Below are 17,973 nucleotides of genomic sequence, written 5' to 3'. Positions count from 1 at the left end.
TTTTTTTTTTTTTTTTTTTTTTTTTTTGGTAATGTAGGACTCCTTCCTAACCTCCACTCATCTTTTCAGATTTCCTACTACACTGTAGAGGTCCATCATTTACCAGCATTCTTTTTTTTTTTTTAATTTAATTTTTTTTTTTTTAAGATTTTATTTATTTGTCAGAGACAGAGGGAGAGAGAGCGAGCGAGCACAGGCAGACAGAGAGGCAGGCAGAGACAGAGGGAGAAGCAGGCTCCCTGCTGAGCAAGGAGCCCGATGTGGGACTCAATCCCAGGACCCTGGGATCGTGACCCGAGCCGAAGGCAGCTGCTTAACCAACTGAGCCACCCAGGTGTCCCATTTACCAGCATTCTTTCGGTTAGTCATTCCAGGAGTTCTGACTTATTTTCATTAGGATGATACAGTTCAAGTCAGAGGAGCACAGTTCCCCTCAATGTGTAATCACCTCGCACTTCTACACATTGTAAACAAAGATAGGCTTTTCTTAAAAATATCTATGAGGCCTTTGAGTACAGTGTATCCCACCCAAATGAAAATATGAGTATTTTTTTTTGCATTTTCTTTGACAACTTTTGCTTGGGTTTCCTCCCTGTTGTATACATAGGAATACTTTGTAGGTGACTACAGTAAAAAAGTGTGTTTCCCTCCACTTGCAAAACCAAAGTAGTGGAAGAAAGTTGCACATGACCTTTTCCCACGAGGCCTTTCAACTTTTTCCCCTAATGCCCTTTGAGAGAGTCTTATCATTAATTTTAGATTAAGAGCACAGAGCTTTTCTGATTCTATATATGTTTTAATGCTTCCTTTCTAGAGATGGCCTATATGGGGAGCCCTGTGGAGCTGTTCTTTGTGAGAGGGAAAAAAACGCTTCCCCACAAAAAGACAAGGAGCTTTTCCGGTGAACAATGAAAGCCTGGTAAATACACTTGGAGCTTGTTTGTGTGTGTGGACTTCATGCTTTGCACATGGTTTGCTCCCAGAAACATCCCGTCCTGTGGCTGGCCATTTTCTGGCCAATGTGAACTCATGTCCCTTTAATCACTTCTGTACATTGTAGCTGTTCTATCCTGACCTCCATGGACTTCCTTCTTTCCTATCTGCTGTTACAACAGGGTCATTCACTCCTTTCTCTCTCTCTCTCTCTCTTTTTTAAAGAAAACTTTTCCTCCCCATCTGTGCCTGGGAATGCACATACTATTGCCTTTCCCCCCACCAGCTCTGGCTGAGCTCCTTGTTTAACTGATTCTTTCTAATATACAGGTCTCTTCTCATGAAGGCCACAAACAGACGGCGAGAAATGGCTAGATCCAAAAATGATAATCAAATGATGAAACAAAAGCAGGGAAATGAGACGTTTTGTTTTCATCCAGAGACTTACTTTCTTCCTGTTTTCTTTGGTTTCATCTTATTACAGGCCACGTATCATTTTCAAATATACATATTCGTAAAGTTAGCTTTGACTTCATCCATTTTTATCATAACTACCCCAAATGAGAGAGAGCTTTTGTCTCTCCCTTAAATACCATCAGCTTGTTCCTGTCACTCCTTTTGCTTTGCTTCAGGTGGTTTCTCCGTGGCAACAGGGAAACTAGTGTGTCTTCCTAACATTATATGTTAATGTGTCTTCCTAACATTATATGTTAATATAATCTGGTCTTCTAAACGGGAGTCGCCAGCTTGAAAAGCATTTAGAAGTTTTCCTTATTCTTCTGTAAAATAAAATCAGTTGTCCTCAATCCTGTTCAGTTTTATTTTTATTTTTTTCTTTGAGTCATAATTGAGATATAACACTGTATTAGGGTCAGGGATCCAACAGCATGACTCGCTCTTTGTATATTTTATGAAAGGATCACCACAGTACATCGAGTTAACATCTGCCACCAAACATAGTTACGAACATTTTTTTTTTCTTGTGACAAGGACTTTTAAGTTCCACCCTTCTAGCAGCTTACAAATATGCATTAAGGGCTCTTCACTAGAGTCACCAAATCCTTTTCAGAAGATGGGGTATTCATAAAATAATTGTATAGACCACTGCTTCTCACACTGTAGTGAGCCTCAGTGCAGGGGTCCACGCAGCTTGCTGCCCCCGCCCCCGGAGAGTCTGATCCAAGAGCTACTGAGGCTACGAGTCCCCAGACAGTGGACAGGGCCTACGCAGAGTAGCCCCTCCTATCAAGAGATTGTCCGGCTCCCCCTGTGTTGCTTCTCAAAGTGCCCCCCACATAAAGAACAGCTTGCTGATAGACGCTGATTGTGGGATGACCGACAGAAAATGATAGATAATCCATAGATCACTCATAGAATCATAGGAAAGACCTTAAGTAATACCAGTTTTTAAAATTCTCTCTTTATAGGGACGCCTGGGTGGCTCAGTTGGTTGGATGACTGCCTTCGGCTCAGGTCATGATCCTGGAGTCCCGAGATCGAGTCCCGCATCAGGCTCCCAGCTCCATGGGGAGTCTGCTTCGCTCTCTAACCTTCTCCTCGCTCATGCTCTCTCTCACTGTCTCTCTCTCAAATAAATAAATATAATCTTTAAAAAAAATTCTCTCTTTATAATTAGTAAGTTTTTAAAGATTTTATTTATTTATTTGTCAGAGAAAAAGAGCTCACAAGCAGGGGGAGCAGCATTCAGAGGGAAAAGATGCCGCCCTTGCTAGGCAAGGAGCCTGATGTAGGACTCAATTCCAGGACCCTGGGGTCATGACCTGAGCCGAAGGCAGATGCTCAACCAACTGAACCATCGAGGCTTCCTGAAAATTAGTAAGTTTTTCAAGCACGAGATGCACATTATAAAAAATCAAAGAGCACTCAATGTATCTATCATAAACTGAGCTGTCGCCACATTCCAGCTCTGCTCTCCCACTCGCCACATCAGCCATGTTTAAGTATTTTGTTAGAGTAGGTGAGCGTCACATTTTGAAAGCAGTTGAGAATTGCCCTCCATAGGGTGCTTGATGCCCGTTGGTACTTCCATCGGCCTTATGGGGATTCTTACTTCTCCCCACTTGAATGATATCAGGCAATATCAACATTTGGATTTGTCCATCTGATAGGTGAAAAATGAGGTCTAATTTTTATTTTATGGCATCTGTAACTATGAGAGAAGTCAAACAACTTTGAGTAGCAAAACTGCGGACCGCCTCTAGTTTAACGCCAATGGAGGACGAGTCTATAAACTTCGCTTCCTTGTTTCTTGTAAGGCAAAGCATCTACTTTTCTCATCCACCTGCTGATACCTTCTGTTGTTGAACCTTGCCTCCAAAAGGATGAAAAGAAATCAGTGTGGCAATCCCTATCGTCTGCCCCCTCCCTCGTCTCCCCCAGGAGTTTCATTTTCTAGATCATTCCCTTGGGAAACGAAGGTGATACAGGTTTGTGGATGGTATCTTATATAGAAAATGGTACATCTCCAACCCCTAGCTTTGGTGGTGGGAAATGTCAATTTAGCACAACCAAGATGATAGGAAGTTAAACTTGACTATGGTACTGTGACCAAAGCTGAATTTCCCTTAGCTTGTTTATTGGTATTCACTTGAAAGAAACACACGCACACACACGCACACACACGCGCACACACACACCTCAGACTGCTTTTTGAAATCAAATACATTTCCTGCCTTCTTCTTTCCTCCGTGCTCTTACGACCAGCCTATTTATAGCCCAGGAAAGGAAAAAGCTCCAGGGGAGGCAGGAAAACTAAGTTCAGAAAGAATAGGAGGAAGTGTGCCTGCCATGTAGCCAAACAACCTTTAATTCATTGAGCTCAAAGCTTAGCAGCTTCACTGTCGTCCTGAGGCGTAAACAGCTTGCAAATTTGAAATTTTTTCCTCTTCCCACTTTGGACCAGTGCTGGGGCAGTGGAGGTGATGGCAGCGTTTTAGAAGACAGGACAGAAATCTCTAAGACTTTGCATGCATGGAAGAGACGCTCGGGAGGGGTTGGAGAAGCGGAAAGAGATAGTTCAACAGAGGAATAAGCTGGAAAAGAGTCCACATCTGTGAATGAAGGTAAGTGTCATTTTTAAGACCAACCATTGCTGTGTCTACATGCGTATCGGGAGCAACGGGTGTCAAACAGAGACAGTGTGTATCCTGTGAGGGCACGGCCTCACGAAGAGCTCAGAAGCTTGCTTCTATTTCTGAAGAAATGCAGAAACCAGTCTCCATCATGACTTCTTCAGTTTTTAACAATGATAATTTTTTTTTTTTTGAAATCGTAGTTGTTTCCTTAAGATAGCTTTAAAGTATTCTTCTGCTTCATCATCACCAGGGAGTAAATAGTATAAATAATTTTACTAAAGATCATTTTTGAAAAATAATTTCTTGAGTTTGTCTGTCCAGTCCTTTCAAATCGCTGCTTAATGATACGTGTACCATTCCTTCCATCACTCCTGGCTTAGAATACATTTAAATTGGCTCGCAAGCAAACATAGTCAACTTTAGAAAAGTTGCTTTAATTAAAAGTTAAATTTGGCAGAAAAGTAAGCAGAGAGAAAGTTGTTGTTGTTGTTGTTGTTTTTAACACAGAGCTTCTTTTCCTGGACATTCATTTTCAGACAAAGGAGAACCTTCCAGAAGCACCAAAAACATCACTGACCAGCTCCAGTGATAGAAACTGTTCACAATAACTATTTACATTTAAGTGGTGATTTCAAAACAATCGTGTCGCATACATTTTCTGAGTGACCTGAAAATTGCCCCCCGGGTTTGGAAGAAGAAAGGTGGAAAGGGTTAAATCCAAGAACAGTCGATGCTACCCACAAAAACTTGGAAAGCTCCTTAGGGCCATTCTAAATTCTTTTAACATTCCTTGCCATCAAACAAGTATGTTTGTTTACAAGATGCACCGTATTTGCATCCACTGCTGAGAATACCCACGTTTGTGTCCTGGCGGAAATTGATTAATGTTGTCACAAGGACAACAAAAGAATATGTTTCTTGTGGTCTGTTGACAAGAAAGAGCAGAAGGAAACGTGTTGCTGTTATTTTGCCTTATCCCAGTTTGAGATTGGTATGTTTAGAATCTGTCGCAAGGAGATAGCAAAGCTGGGAGCCAGCAAGGCTGAGGTCACCAGATTGTGACTGGGAGAGGACGCCAGGACACGGGTCTGTCTCCACGTGGAGTCCGCTGGCTGCTCTCTTTCCTAGGAGAATTTAAGGGCTATTTTTTTTTTTTAATTAGAATATTAGAATTCATTCCTTGGAAACTGTACTCAAGCGTGGTATTCTTGACTAGGGAGAACAGTTTTCTTCCTTGAACTTCAACTGTACAAAGAAAGAGGGAAATAAAATTAATCTGGATAAATATGGTAGATCTGAAGAGACAAACTCTTAGCATGCATTTCCAAGACATTCCTGTGCTGCAAAGTTATTTCTGAATCTGTTTTCTTTCACTTCTGCAAAGTGAAGCCCCAGGTAACGTCTTTAATTGCCCCTCCACGTGGGTCTAGTGATAGAGATGGTGCTGACGGTGATCTTCATTTCTGGGAACATTGAACTCCCTGCTCTTAACGGTTTCAAAACAACTTTCTCATCTGACACATTTGTATATTTACATTACGAGAATAAAAATGGTTTAAATACTGTTGAAGGTTTAAATAATAGAGAAAATTTGGCATTATGCTTTTTATTCTAAAAGTGTATATTTTTTTCACTTTTAGAAACCTTATGGTGGGTCATTGGTTTCTGGAGGCCCCACAGATGATTATAAATATATTCATGAAATCCCAGGCATTTAAAATAGATTTGGGGGGAGGATTGTTGAATCGTTTCACTGGTTTCTTGATGTAATTTCAAGCTCCTCAGACTATTTGAAGGTAGAGTTACCCAATTTTTTGAAAAAAAAAAAAGTCAACTTTTTTTAGGTTTTCTGTTAAATAGAGATGTATCGCTTGGCTTCCAACGTGACTCTTATGATTGCTCTGTGTATATAGGTCTCATGATAGAGCCACCTCTGGCCCTCCCATTTAAATACAGGGGAAATCAGATTATTGAAGAGATAGTGCGAAGTGTTGAGAGCCGGCAAAGTCACTGCATGTGATGCACAATTTGTGGGATGTGTTGGTGTGGAGTGTGGGGAGAAGCATGCTAAGGCCAAGCGGCCGCACCCACCTGGCCAGGTGCCGTGGAGGGGGTCCCATTATGGTTTTAGTTTGTCTGTGATAAGTGGTCTCTGGAGGTTTTCTCATCCCCCCCATACCCCTATGTGACAGGTTAACAACAGCACACGCCACCAAAGCATATTGATTGAGTTTTCCTCCTTATCCGGCAATCTTTACCTTTGCTAACTCAGCATTTACTCAGAGAAAGGGAATTATGTAAGACACAAAGCCCCTGACACCAACTTCTTGATTCGTATTAACTAAATGAACGATGTAGATGGTGGGTACTGGGTAAATCCTAGTCCAGGCGGGCTTCCTGGAGTTCTGAGGCTGAGTTGACTTGCAGGGCAGAACAGCTGATGACAAAAGAGACAAGCGTGTCCAGAACAGGATTGGAGCTGTGTATGTGGGCCTCTGCGCAGGCCAGTGGGACAGCAATATTCTTGGTGTACCCAAGGAAGAGGACTGCCAGACGGAAAACAGGATTCCCAGTTAAATGTGAATTTCAGCTAGACAATGAACTTTTTAAAGTATATCTCTGTCCTATTGCACAGGGGTGTGTGTGTGTGTGTGTGTGTGTGTGTGTAGCCACTGCACGGGACATACATGTTCAAAAATATTATTTGTTGTTTATCTGAAATTCACACATACGTGGGTGTCCTCTGCTTTAATTTCCTAAATCAGGCAACCATAGTAGGAAGCTGTGCATCAACCGTTGGCGGGAGCTGAGGCAGTGAGCATATGGGGCCAGAGAGAGGCATCTGGAGGAGGTTCGGGGTCAGACTGGTGTGACTGTGATGCCGGACAGAGGAGTTTAGAATCTAATTTAAAGCCACTGGGAAGCCATTGCGGGGCTTTGGAAAGGGAAATGACATCAATAGAATTTGCCTGTTCAAGACAGGACCTGGTGGGGCAGAGAGAGCAGGTTGCCAAGGCCTGGGCTCTGGTGACCGCAGAGAGATGGAAACCAGATGGAGACGCATTAGAGAACAAATCGACATGTTTCGTCAACTAATCGGTGATGGTTACAGGAGGAGAGGAAGCATCAGAGAGAATGTTGTGTTTCGGGTTACGTTTCTATGCTAAGAAATAGCCAGTCAGAGGGATAGCCGCAGGTCAGGGAGTGAGGCGGGGAGATGAGGATTTGGGTTGTAGAAGTCTTAACTTTGATGCTCTGATGGGACAGCCAGGTAGAAATCCTAAGTGAGCAGTTGGAAATGGGAAACAGCTTAGGAGGAAGGAGAGAAGCAGAAGAGATCACAACGGGCCAGCCCTGATTGGGCATTTCCTTCATGCCAAGACTTTTCTGTGATGCTCCCAGCCGCCCAGGGGCAGGCTCCATCACCAGCCACCTTTTATAAAAGAGGAAATGGAGGTTCGGAGAGGTTAAGTAATCTGTCCATGACTCCTTAGCTAGCGAGAGAGTGAAAAGCAGGTGCGTAGGAGGCCCAAGCCAGCAATCAGCTCTGAATTCCCCTTCTGCCTCTGCAAGGATCTAAAGGCACCAATTGTTCATGCTGTCACCCGATTTTTAGCTGGATTCCTGGTCTTTAATTTTTTTCTAACTGGTAGCTCTCAGAATTCTGCACCTTTTGGTTCATCTCCCCCAAAAGGGAAACGTGTATACTCGGAGAATTGCGTATTTCTTTACTTTCATGGTTATTTATTTCCAAAATTGATTTTACCTTCCGTGCCTCGTGTTTTACTTTTCCTTGCTTATCAGATGAGTAATTATGCCAAAAACAGGCCTTCGAGTGTTAAAAACAACAACAAACTCCTTTCTCTGTCCCCGGCTGTCCTCTAGTGGCCGTCCTAGGTAACGACGCCCAGGCCAGGCAGGGACAGCGCTGGCCCCGTCTAGCACCGTCTAGCAGCAAGCTTGTTAGGAAACCAAGAGTTCACAGAATCCCTGCAGAAACATCTGTGAGCTCCTAAATGGTTTGGAGCCTCGTTGTGCTAGGAGATTCTGGAAAAGGTCTTCGTGGAATTATATACCCCCTACAGTTGGTTGGCCTGAAGGGTCTTTTGAATAGATACATTTCAGATTTACCTTAAACTTTGTAACCGTGAAAAATATGTCACTTCTTTATCTTGTTAGGAGGACACATATTATCAAGTTTGGTTATTAAGCTTTTAATTCACATAGGTGCTTTAATTGTTAAGAAAGTTTCCTAGGCCTTTTATTCTAAGATACACAGTATAGGTTTTAGTCAAAAGTGAGTAATCTCTCTCTTAGGAATATATCCTAAGGACATATTCACAGATTGAGACCAAAATGTATGTGAAAGAATGCGTATCTATTTGTAATGGACACATTTTGGACAAATATACAAAATGAGGAAATTGTCAAATAGTGTTCCACAATGTGGAATTTCACATAGCCATTAATTAAAATAGTTAATGTTTTTAGTAAATGTTAAGTGAAAAAGAAGGCAAAACATTATATACATGGTGCGAACTCATTTACCTAACAATTGTATATGTTTATATGAAAATTAGTTACCTAAAATTTTACATATCAAAATATTAGCAATAGGAATCTCTCCTTGGTGGGATAATGGGGATTTTCATTTTCTACTTTGTTTCCAGGATAAACATGTTCTTCAAGATAAGCATGCACTAACTACTCTTATAATCAGGAACAAAACCAGTGTGTTTTAGAAAAAGTGGAGAGTTAAGTCCCAGGGTTGATTTCTTGCTGTCATGGCTGACAATAACATCTGAGCTAATTCAGCCCCATTTACAGCCCCTTTGCCCAGTAAAGAGCTGTATCCTGTTTGTGACAGCATAATTCATTGTAATGGAAAAGATTATGATGCACTAGCCTGGTCTGTGACTTCACTATATTCATCAGCAACAGGAAACAAAGACACACACTTTTTTTTTTCATAATTGTTTTAGTAATAATTGACAATTGGAGGAAATGAATGGCAGAAAACAATTATGGGCAGACAAGATGGTCAGCAGATCGGACTGGGAAATGCAAAGGAGCCAGTCTCAATTTTATTCCTGCAACAATTTCAGAACATTACAAAGATGTCATTGTTTTGTTTTCAATCCACTCCTGAAATCACTGTTGTTTTTACCAGCAGTTACACAATTCTTTGCTGGCAGCAGTGACACCCCCCCCCCCCCGTATGCTTTTGATTCAGTAATCTGGTAATCCCACATCAGGGTTTTGTACTGAACTTTTTGTGTATATCAACACTTGGGGTCAGTGTGAACTTTTCCGTGTGTGTGTGTGTGTGTGTATGTCTGCTAACAGTGCTTCTCTAATAATAAACTTGCCATTGGTTGTCCATACCTAAAACTCTAAAAGCTTTATTTTTCTATTAAATGTAAAAATATCAAATTCATAGTTCTATTTTCCATGAAAGGATGCCTGGTCTTCCTTTTACAAGCAGCGGCTGGGGGAACAAACAATAGAAACTCAAAGCAAGTGAATTCTTGATTCACTTGCTAGTGGGATGGGCACAGTTAGCAACCACAGAGCCGAAATGAAGGCTGCATTATCGATTAGGAAAGAGCGAAGGAAGACGGGTGTTGCATATACTACAGTAACATTTCTCTTCCCTAGTGGCATGTGCCCGTAGTGTAATGTCACTGTCAGGTTGAGTACTCTTAAAAGTCTTTGGGTGGATCGGAAGGGAGACAAAACATAAGAGACTCTTAATCTCACAAAACACTTGAGGGTTGCTGGGGGGAGGGAGAGGGTGGCTGGGTTATGGACACTGGGGAGGGTATGTGCTATGGCGAGTGCTGTGAAGGGTGTAAACCTGGTGATTCACAGACCTGTACCCCTGAAACAAATAATACATCATATGTTAATAAAAAATAATGAAGTACATTCTTTGGGTGGAGAAACTAAACACACAGGGCATGCTTTCACTTTTATCCCAAGTCAGATTCTCCTCTGGTTAGCCTGATTGGAAGCACAGTTCTGCAGCAGCTCTGGCTTCCAATCTTAAAGACCACTTATAGGCCTTGCTGTTTGTTGTGAAAGCTTCTAGACCAGGGCTGTCCAGTAGAAATCAAATGTGAGCCACAAATGTCGTTCTGTATTTTCCAGTCACCACATTTAAAAGAAAAAGAAAGAAAGGAAGAAAGAAAGAAAGAAACTAAGAAAAGAAACGGAATTAATTTTTTAAAGAGCTTATTCATTTTTGAGAGAGAGAGAGCAAGAGCATGAGCATGGAGAGAGAGAGAATCTCAAGCAGATGCCACATTGAGCCACTCAAAACCAGGACCCTAAGATCACAACATGAGCAGAAATCAAGAGTTGGCCCCTTAACCACTGGAGCCATTCCGGTGCCCCCAATTAGAATTGGTCTTTTAAATGTAGCTCAGTGGGTTAAGCTTCTGCCTTTGGCTCAGGTCATGGTCTCAGGGTCCTGGGATCAAGCCCAGTTTGAGCTCTCTGCTCAGCAGCAAGCCCGCCTCCCCGCCATCTCTCTGCCTGCCTCTCTACCTACTTGTGATCTCTCTGTGTCAAATAAATAAACAAAATCTTTTTTAAAAATGTAGTTATATAATCCAACATATCAAAACATCATCATTTTGACACATAATCAATATAAAAGATTATTAGTGGGATAGTCTACTTTTTTTTTTTTTTTTGGACCAAGTCTTTGACATCAGGTTAGTGTATTTTACTCTTAGCACAGATCCCCATTGGGACGAGGCTCATGATAGTGGATTCAGCAGATCTGAACAGAAGAGTTAGAGTTATATCAATAGCATGTGAAGCTTGGTCTGTGAGATCCTACTATCTGTTCAGGACTCAGTCTTCTCCTTTGTGATCGATTCTGCTGGCCACTCTTACAGGAATCAGCTAAAACTGAAGGACTGAGAAGCAAGCAAAATCTTGGCAGTTTTTGAGTTTCTTCCTTTAGAACAATTCAGCTGTTCATTTAGACCATGTAACTAATGGATGCCCCAATTAAGAAGAGGGTAATAGAGGTTAAAAAGTTCCCCGTTTTTGAAATCTGGGTTACATGGTGGTAAGAAGCCCTACTTCTTAATGTTTTCAAGTGAGCTTAGGCGTAGGAATAGATTTCATTACACAACCTAAGACGTATTTCCAGGAAGCATTATAAATATTGTGTTTCTAATAATGCATACAACTTAGTACAAAGAAAGAAACCTTTAGAAATTCGTGCACGCAAGCGCACACACACAGACACACACACACACACACACACACACACACACTCCTTCTAACATTGTGATCACTTGCTGATGTCTTTTCGGCATTCTGCATTGTCTTATTTCAAGAGTAGGAAGTAAGCTTCAATAATCTTGTATAACTCTGATGCCCTGGGGACTCGCATGCCAGTCAGCTGGAGCGATAAATATAGCTGTGTGTGCTAAATATGGGGATACAAAAATAGAGCCGGTGGAAGTGGATCAAACTAAAGGACTCTGTAGGTTCTTGTGGCCCCACCCATGGCAGAGAGCTGGAGACGAGAGCCCCGAAGTCCTGGCAAAGAGTCCCAGTCCCCTGGTCTCCTCAGAGTTTGGGTTTATTTCTTATTCTATGAGGGTCTGTTTATAAGAGCTAGATTGAAAGCAGTCAGAAAACCCAAAAATCAAAATAAAACATAAAGACATTTACAATGTAAATAATGACCATCTATGGCGTGATTTACAAATTGGTAGTGCTCCAAAAGCCTGTTTGTAAGAATTTTCTTGGCCCTCTGAATTCACTTTCCATTTTTCCCACAGAAACAAAGTCATAAAAAAAAAAAGAAAGAAAGAAACAAAGTCATAAATAGTGATGGGGTATGTGCATCTAAAATACTGTGTACTGGGGCGCCTGGGTGGCATAGTTGGATAAGGGTCTGCCTTCGGCTCAGGTCATGATCTCAGGGTCCTGGAATCGAGTCCCACGTCAGACTCCTTGCTCAGCATGGAGTCTGCTTCTCCCTCTGCTTGCAGCTCCCCCTGCTTGTGCATGCTCTCTCTCTCTTTGACAAATAAACAAACAAAATCTTTAAAAAATAAATAAATAAAATAAAAATGAAATACTGTGTACTTACAATGAAATTATTACAATATATTTATATTCACAATATATTACATTAAATTATTATTCGTTATTAAATCATGATTAATATAAATCTCTTATATATTATATGTTATATATTTATAATTTTTATAAATCTGTATTAGCTAAATTATTACAATGCATTTATCATGAAATGCAGTTACTCATATATCACTTCTACATGAGTATATTACATAATACATTAATAATATGTTAATAATTACATCCCATTAATAGATTAATAACCTATGAATAATTAAAACAAAAAAAGAATATGTAGAATCAAGGCACACGTCACCTTATATCCGAAGCAACAAACACTGGTAGAGAAGGTAGCAAGTGCCAGGTGTCCCACTGGGTGTGGGAACAAGTGTAAAAGATATACCTATTTTGTCCCTTAATGTCGGCAGGAAAGCAAATTCACTGAAGAATGAGAAAACAGGTGGAATTCTTTTCTAAGGAGGCTGCCTTACCTCTGTGACCTGCCGGTGGAGATGGCCTTTTCATTTGCATGTCTGAACCTTAGATTTGCCCGTTCCTTATGGATGAAGTATGTCTAGCGCTGCGTTTGGTGTGTAGCCATAATTAGGATCTTTTTTTGTTCCCAAATAGGGTGAGGTTTTCCTAAGTAACATTTGGTAGAAAGGAAGGTGGAGAGAAAGTTGCAGTGAAGGAGATTATGTGGGCCCATGAGACCGAGATTGGGTCCAATGGCTCAGTTCTGCAGAGGGGAAACGGAGGCAGAGCCCTAGGGACCCTGCATCTGTGTTTCCCCTGCAGTCTCCAGGGTGGCAAAGAGGAGGGGAGCAAGGCTTGTGCAGCCGGTCTCTGCACCTAGAGGGCACTTTCTGACTCTGTTTTCTGCATGAGCTGCTCATGCGCGCCATGAGCTCTTGGATCTTGCGGATAGGACCATGGCTTTTTCTCATCACCAGTAAATGAAGAGTGTGTGACAAAGTGAGACATTAACTGCCCTTCGGGCAAGGTCAAGGGCCACTGGTTGGTTTCACAAGTCAACAAGAGAATTCAAGGACATGCAGGTGAGTGGAGATGACGTCCGTAGCTCAAGAACAGGAGCCTCGTCCAGGAGGATCAAGTATGCCTGTGACCTCTCTCCTTTAGAACGTCTTCCTGTCCTTCCTTCTGGTTGGGACCTGGGGCTGTCTCCCTGGGCAGGGAGGTTGGCCAACAGAGACCAAGGGTGGGTGCTGTGCCATGTGCTGCTCAAAGAGGCAGGCCACGGCTGGGACATGCACATCTGTGTTTCCTGTATCTGAAACGACCCCTAACCCTCCTGTCTGATAAATCCATCCTCTCTCTCAATTTCTTTGGATTCTAGGACGTTTTCTTTAAAACTTTCATGTTTCTCTTTGCTGTGGAAACTGACCCAGACTACCTAAATCTGCTGCCCTCATGAGTTACCCATCTGAATTCTCAGATTCTACCACTGAAGCTTTCAATGTGTCTTCTGGCACATAACACCTTTGTTTTCTCATTTCTCTTTCAAGATTTTTAAACACATTAAATCGGCCACTCTGTCCCTAACTCCACTGAAAGTATAATGTCAGAAACTTTCTCAATGATGCAGGAAATAATCTCTTTCCACTTTTATTCCTCTCGACCCCTGCACCATTTAATATCCTAAAGTTGTCCTCTATTGAAATCTGAGATGCCACATTGTTCCTGTTTTCTTTCAATCCTGACAAGTGTTTTCTTTTTTCTTTGCCCTCAAACGCAGCCATTTACCAGAGATCCTTTTCTCTCGAAATCCTTTCTCCCTCAGAGAGCTCGTTCATGGCTTCCATATGTAAAGAACTCTGAACTTGCTTCTCTGGCTTTAAGGGGATTGTCGCCTGCATTCTAGGACCAGGTGTTGGTCCGTATGTTTCTACTCGATGTTCCTTCATCACTTCAAGCTTAGCACATCCAGGATAAAAATCTTAACCCTTCTTCCCTCAGCTACACAGCCACCCTGTGTTCTTTCCTTTGAGCTACGCAGCCGCCCTGTGTTCTTTCCTTTGACGGTGACATCATCCCATCTGGGTTGGAGCCATCTTTCCTCCATCTTGTTCTTCACCTCCTGGTAACCCAGGAGATTATCCTTCCCGCTGAATGTGTCTCACATTCAGCTCCTCCCTTCCTGTCACCAATGCTTCTCTTCTTCGTCCTTTTTACCTCAACCGGGGACTTTGTCAGTAGCCGTCCAGCTGATTTCCTTCCCTCGGGCTCTCCCATTCCCCCACACTCACCTCTCCACACTCGTGAGAGCAGGATCTGTCTTGGACGGTGTTACCCTTTGTGAAGTTAACATTTGTTAAGTAGAGCCCTGTAGAGTTGCTGGATGGTGAGCAAAACAGAAGGCCACAACAGAAACTGAAATAGATTTACTACTCACAGGTTCTGGGGGAAGCGCGCCGCATACCTTGAGAGCCTAAACAAGGAAGTCAAGGTGGGGTGCGGGCCCCGGACCTGAGCACACGCCTTTGTCAGAGGCTGTGGTTGGCCTGCTTTGGGGTTCCCGGGCTAAGGCCTGATGGGCCGATTCAAACCACAAAGTGTGGATTTTGGTAAGTTCCACCAGGTCTTACCTAAGGATAGCAGGAGGGAAGGCCCTAGGAGGTGGGGGAGACTATTGATCCCAAGGGTCTTTAGAGAAGTCCTATGAGGAACTGATGTGAACCTGTCGCTCTGCAGGCTGTTATCTAGGGAAGGCCCTTGCATGAGGGGCTGGTGTCCATTAGCTAAGCTCTTGACACAAGGCTGCACACGGCCTGGGCTCTTAGCCAAGGCTCAGGGAATGGAAATACATTCAGCAGAGCTACATTGGTTATAAGAAAACATGTACATCATGGAAACACAAGTAATGAAGTGGAGAATGGCAGGGGCCTCTCTCCAGAAACTTGATGACCAGAGCTGAAGGCCATGAATTCTGGAACATGATGGTTTCTGCCCCATTCCTCAGAGGCTCTGCTCACCTCCTCCCACCCCGGCTGCTCTTTCTGTCTCGACTTCACCAAGCCCAGCATGGAGGATGTCCATCTGCTCTTCATTTGAAGGTTCTTTTTATTCAAGCGCTGATCGAAATGGATACATCTCTTGCTTTCCACTCCAAATTCTTTTTAGAAAGAATCTGACTATCAGACTGGCCTAAACTTGCCTCAGGTGTCCATTCCTCGTCTAGTCCTGTATAACATTGAGAGGCAAGTCCCGGGACTAATCCAGAGGGTGGGGGCCGTTTTCGGAAGAGAGGCTCGTGCTTGTGAAGCTGAGCCTTACACACCTGGCCATCGGGCAGAATAGAGCCTTTTATTTTTTTTCCTTTTCTCTGCCAGACCCTAGCCAACAATGCGTCTCCTAACTTTGCCTCTTCCGACGTGTTATAACATGCTCTCTATCACAAGATGTTTGGTGATATTTCTTTCATTCAGTCATTAGATGCCTGGTTGGTTCATCTTCCAGGAGTTTCTTCTCTCATCCACTTAATTATAGATTCCTGGAGGTATAAGGCATAAGAGCGTCACTGGGACTGGGAACATCCGTATGCTGGTTATCATGTATATAAAGAAAAAAAAAATTTTAAGAAGAGTGTGGTAAGAGTTGATCTTATTTTTCTTCTCTGTGCTTTTCTATACTTTTCAGATCACTTGTGGTGAACATGAGTTTTGAAATCACACACATACAAAGAAACACAAGTCACTTTTCAAAAACCATAACTATTCCAAATAGGAGCCAGTCGATCCCTGATACCTCGATGTAAAGTTGGGTTATCTGTTGACTTTTCTAAGCTGGGTTAGGCATATAATCCTGTAATTTAGGAATATCATGTGGGAAGAGGAATAGTTTTGAAATCCGGAGCACAAGACTGGGAAGGGTGGCCTAGGTAAAGAGCCTGGAGGAGGCCTGGCCCACAGGGACCACCAAAGAGGGTTGAGTATGATGAAGAGTGAAAGTATATTGTACAGACCTGGAGTTTTCTGCTAAAGGAGGGTGTAACACAAACATTTAACTCCTCTTCTGCTTTCTGAGATCCATTCAAAGAGATCACAGGGCTTGGTGTGTTGTTTTGTTTTTAAGTCATAAATAAGTCATAAGACAGTATTTAGAAAGCTAGAAAACAGACAGTTGATCACTAATTCAACAATAGAAATCAGAAAATTCATTCATTTTGCACCAGAGCACATGTGCACGACCCAGGAACTAGTTGCACCAGCCACCCCTGAAATTAATTGTAGGTGAAAATGAGGCCAATTTGAAGACTGGTTTGAAATCTTTGTAAAAAGTGGCTAGCTTGGGGGGCACCTGGGTGGCTCAGTCTGGGAAGCGTCTGCCTTTGATTCAGGTCATGATCCCAGGGTCCTGGAATGGAGCCCTGTGTTGGGCTCCCTGCTCAGTTGGGAGTCTGCTTCTCTCTCTCCCTCTGCAACTGCCCCTGCACATGCACACTCTCTCTCTCAAATAAATAAATACAATCTTCAAAAAAAAAAAAAAAATGGTTAGCTTGGGATGCCTGGGCTACTCAGTCAGTTAAGCATCTGTCTTTGGCTCATGATCCTAGGGTCCTGGGATAGAGCCCCAAGCCCTGTGTCAGGCACTTCCCTGTTCAGCAGAAAACCGGCTTCTCCCTCTGCCTGCTGCTACCCCTGCTGTGCTCATGCTTGCTTTCTCTCTCTCTGTCTCTCTCTGACAAACAAATAAATAAAATCTTAAAAAAATAAATAAATAAAAGCACTTTGGATAGGGCCCAGCTGAGGGCAGACATTTTTTTTTTTATAGCTGAAACTAGAGAATTAATTGAAGATCAACACCAACCCTCTACTCCCCCTCATCTCCTAGAATGGTATAGGCCAAGCAGATAATGTGAGTGCCAATAGGTTCTAGGTTTTGCGTCTTAAGATTTGGCCACTGAAAAGGATGTTCTGGCTCCATGTCTGAAAAGCATGGGGCAGGGACTCATAGTTTAGGGAATCATCTGCCTGAATCTAGTCAGATGTTCATCCCTGAAACACTCAACTGTGGCCAGAGCAAGAGAAGTATTAAGACTACTCCCCTTCATGGGGCGCCTGGGTGGCTCAGCGGGTTAAAGCTTCTGCCTTCGGCCCAGGTCATGATCCCAGGGTCCTGGGATCGAGCCCCGCATCGGGCTCTCTGCTCAGTGCAGAGTCTGCTTCTCTCTCTCTCTCTGCCTGCCTCTCTGCCTACTTGTGTTCTCTGTCAAATAAATAAATAAAATCTTTAAAAAAAAAAAAAAAGACTACTCCCCTTCGGATCACACGCGCCATCACACGCGCCCATCCCTGGACCAGTGAACACTGCCCCAAATACCAAAGCCGTCCCAAAGGTAGGAGGGGCAGAAGAGATTGTCACTAAGAGTGGGCACGTTGGGCCCATCAAAGATGTCAGCTGAAACTCCGTGGGTTTCAAAGTACATCATTTTATTAGCTTTCCAGAAAGACCTATGAGACAGATAGTGTCATTTCCACTTTCTTGATGATTAGGGGGACCTCTAATGGTAATGGTGTGGACTGGCTCACTATTGCTCAACGAGATTAAGGCAGAGCTGGTAGGAGAAACCCTGTTTTTTGGTCTTGTTTTGTTTCGTTTTCAGGAGTAGAAGTCAATGATTCATGGCTTACTTATATCCGACCGCGGGCAACAGGACAAGCGCCCTCCTCAATACCGCGGCACCCATTAGCCCATCCCCTGCCTACCTCCCCTCCCACAGCCCTCGGCTTGTTCTCCATCATAAAGTCTTGTATGATTTGTCTGTCTTTTCTTCCTCTGATTCCAGTTCTATGGTAGCACCCCATCCGTGAGGTTC

General features: G+C 42.9%; 1 protein-coding gene across 1 annotated transcript in view; it reads left to right on the top strand.

Annotated features, from left to right (window-relative positions):
• The first annotated feature begins 3,726 nt into the window (after positions 1-3,726).
• Positions 3,727-17,973, top strand: part of RASGRP3 (RAS guanyl releasing protein 3) — a 108,161-nt gene continuing 93,914 nt past the window's right edge. The window contains exon 1 of the mRNA XM_059405438.1: positions 3,727-4,016. The gene's annotated coding sequence lies outside the window, so the exon portion shown is untranslated. The remainder of the gene's footprint in view (positions 4,017-17,973) is intronic.

The sequence above is a fragment of the Mustela nigripes genome, chromosome 7, assembly GCF_022355385.1.
Source record: "Mustela nigripes isolate SB6536 chromosome 7, MUSNIG.SB6536, whole genome shotgun sequence".
Lineage (NCBI taxonomy): Eukaryota > Metazoa > Chordata > Mammalia > Carnivora > Mustelidae > Mustela > Mustela nigripes.
Note: the sequence above shows the minus strand (reverse complement) of the source record. Positions and strands in the feature narration are given on the sequence as shown.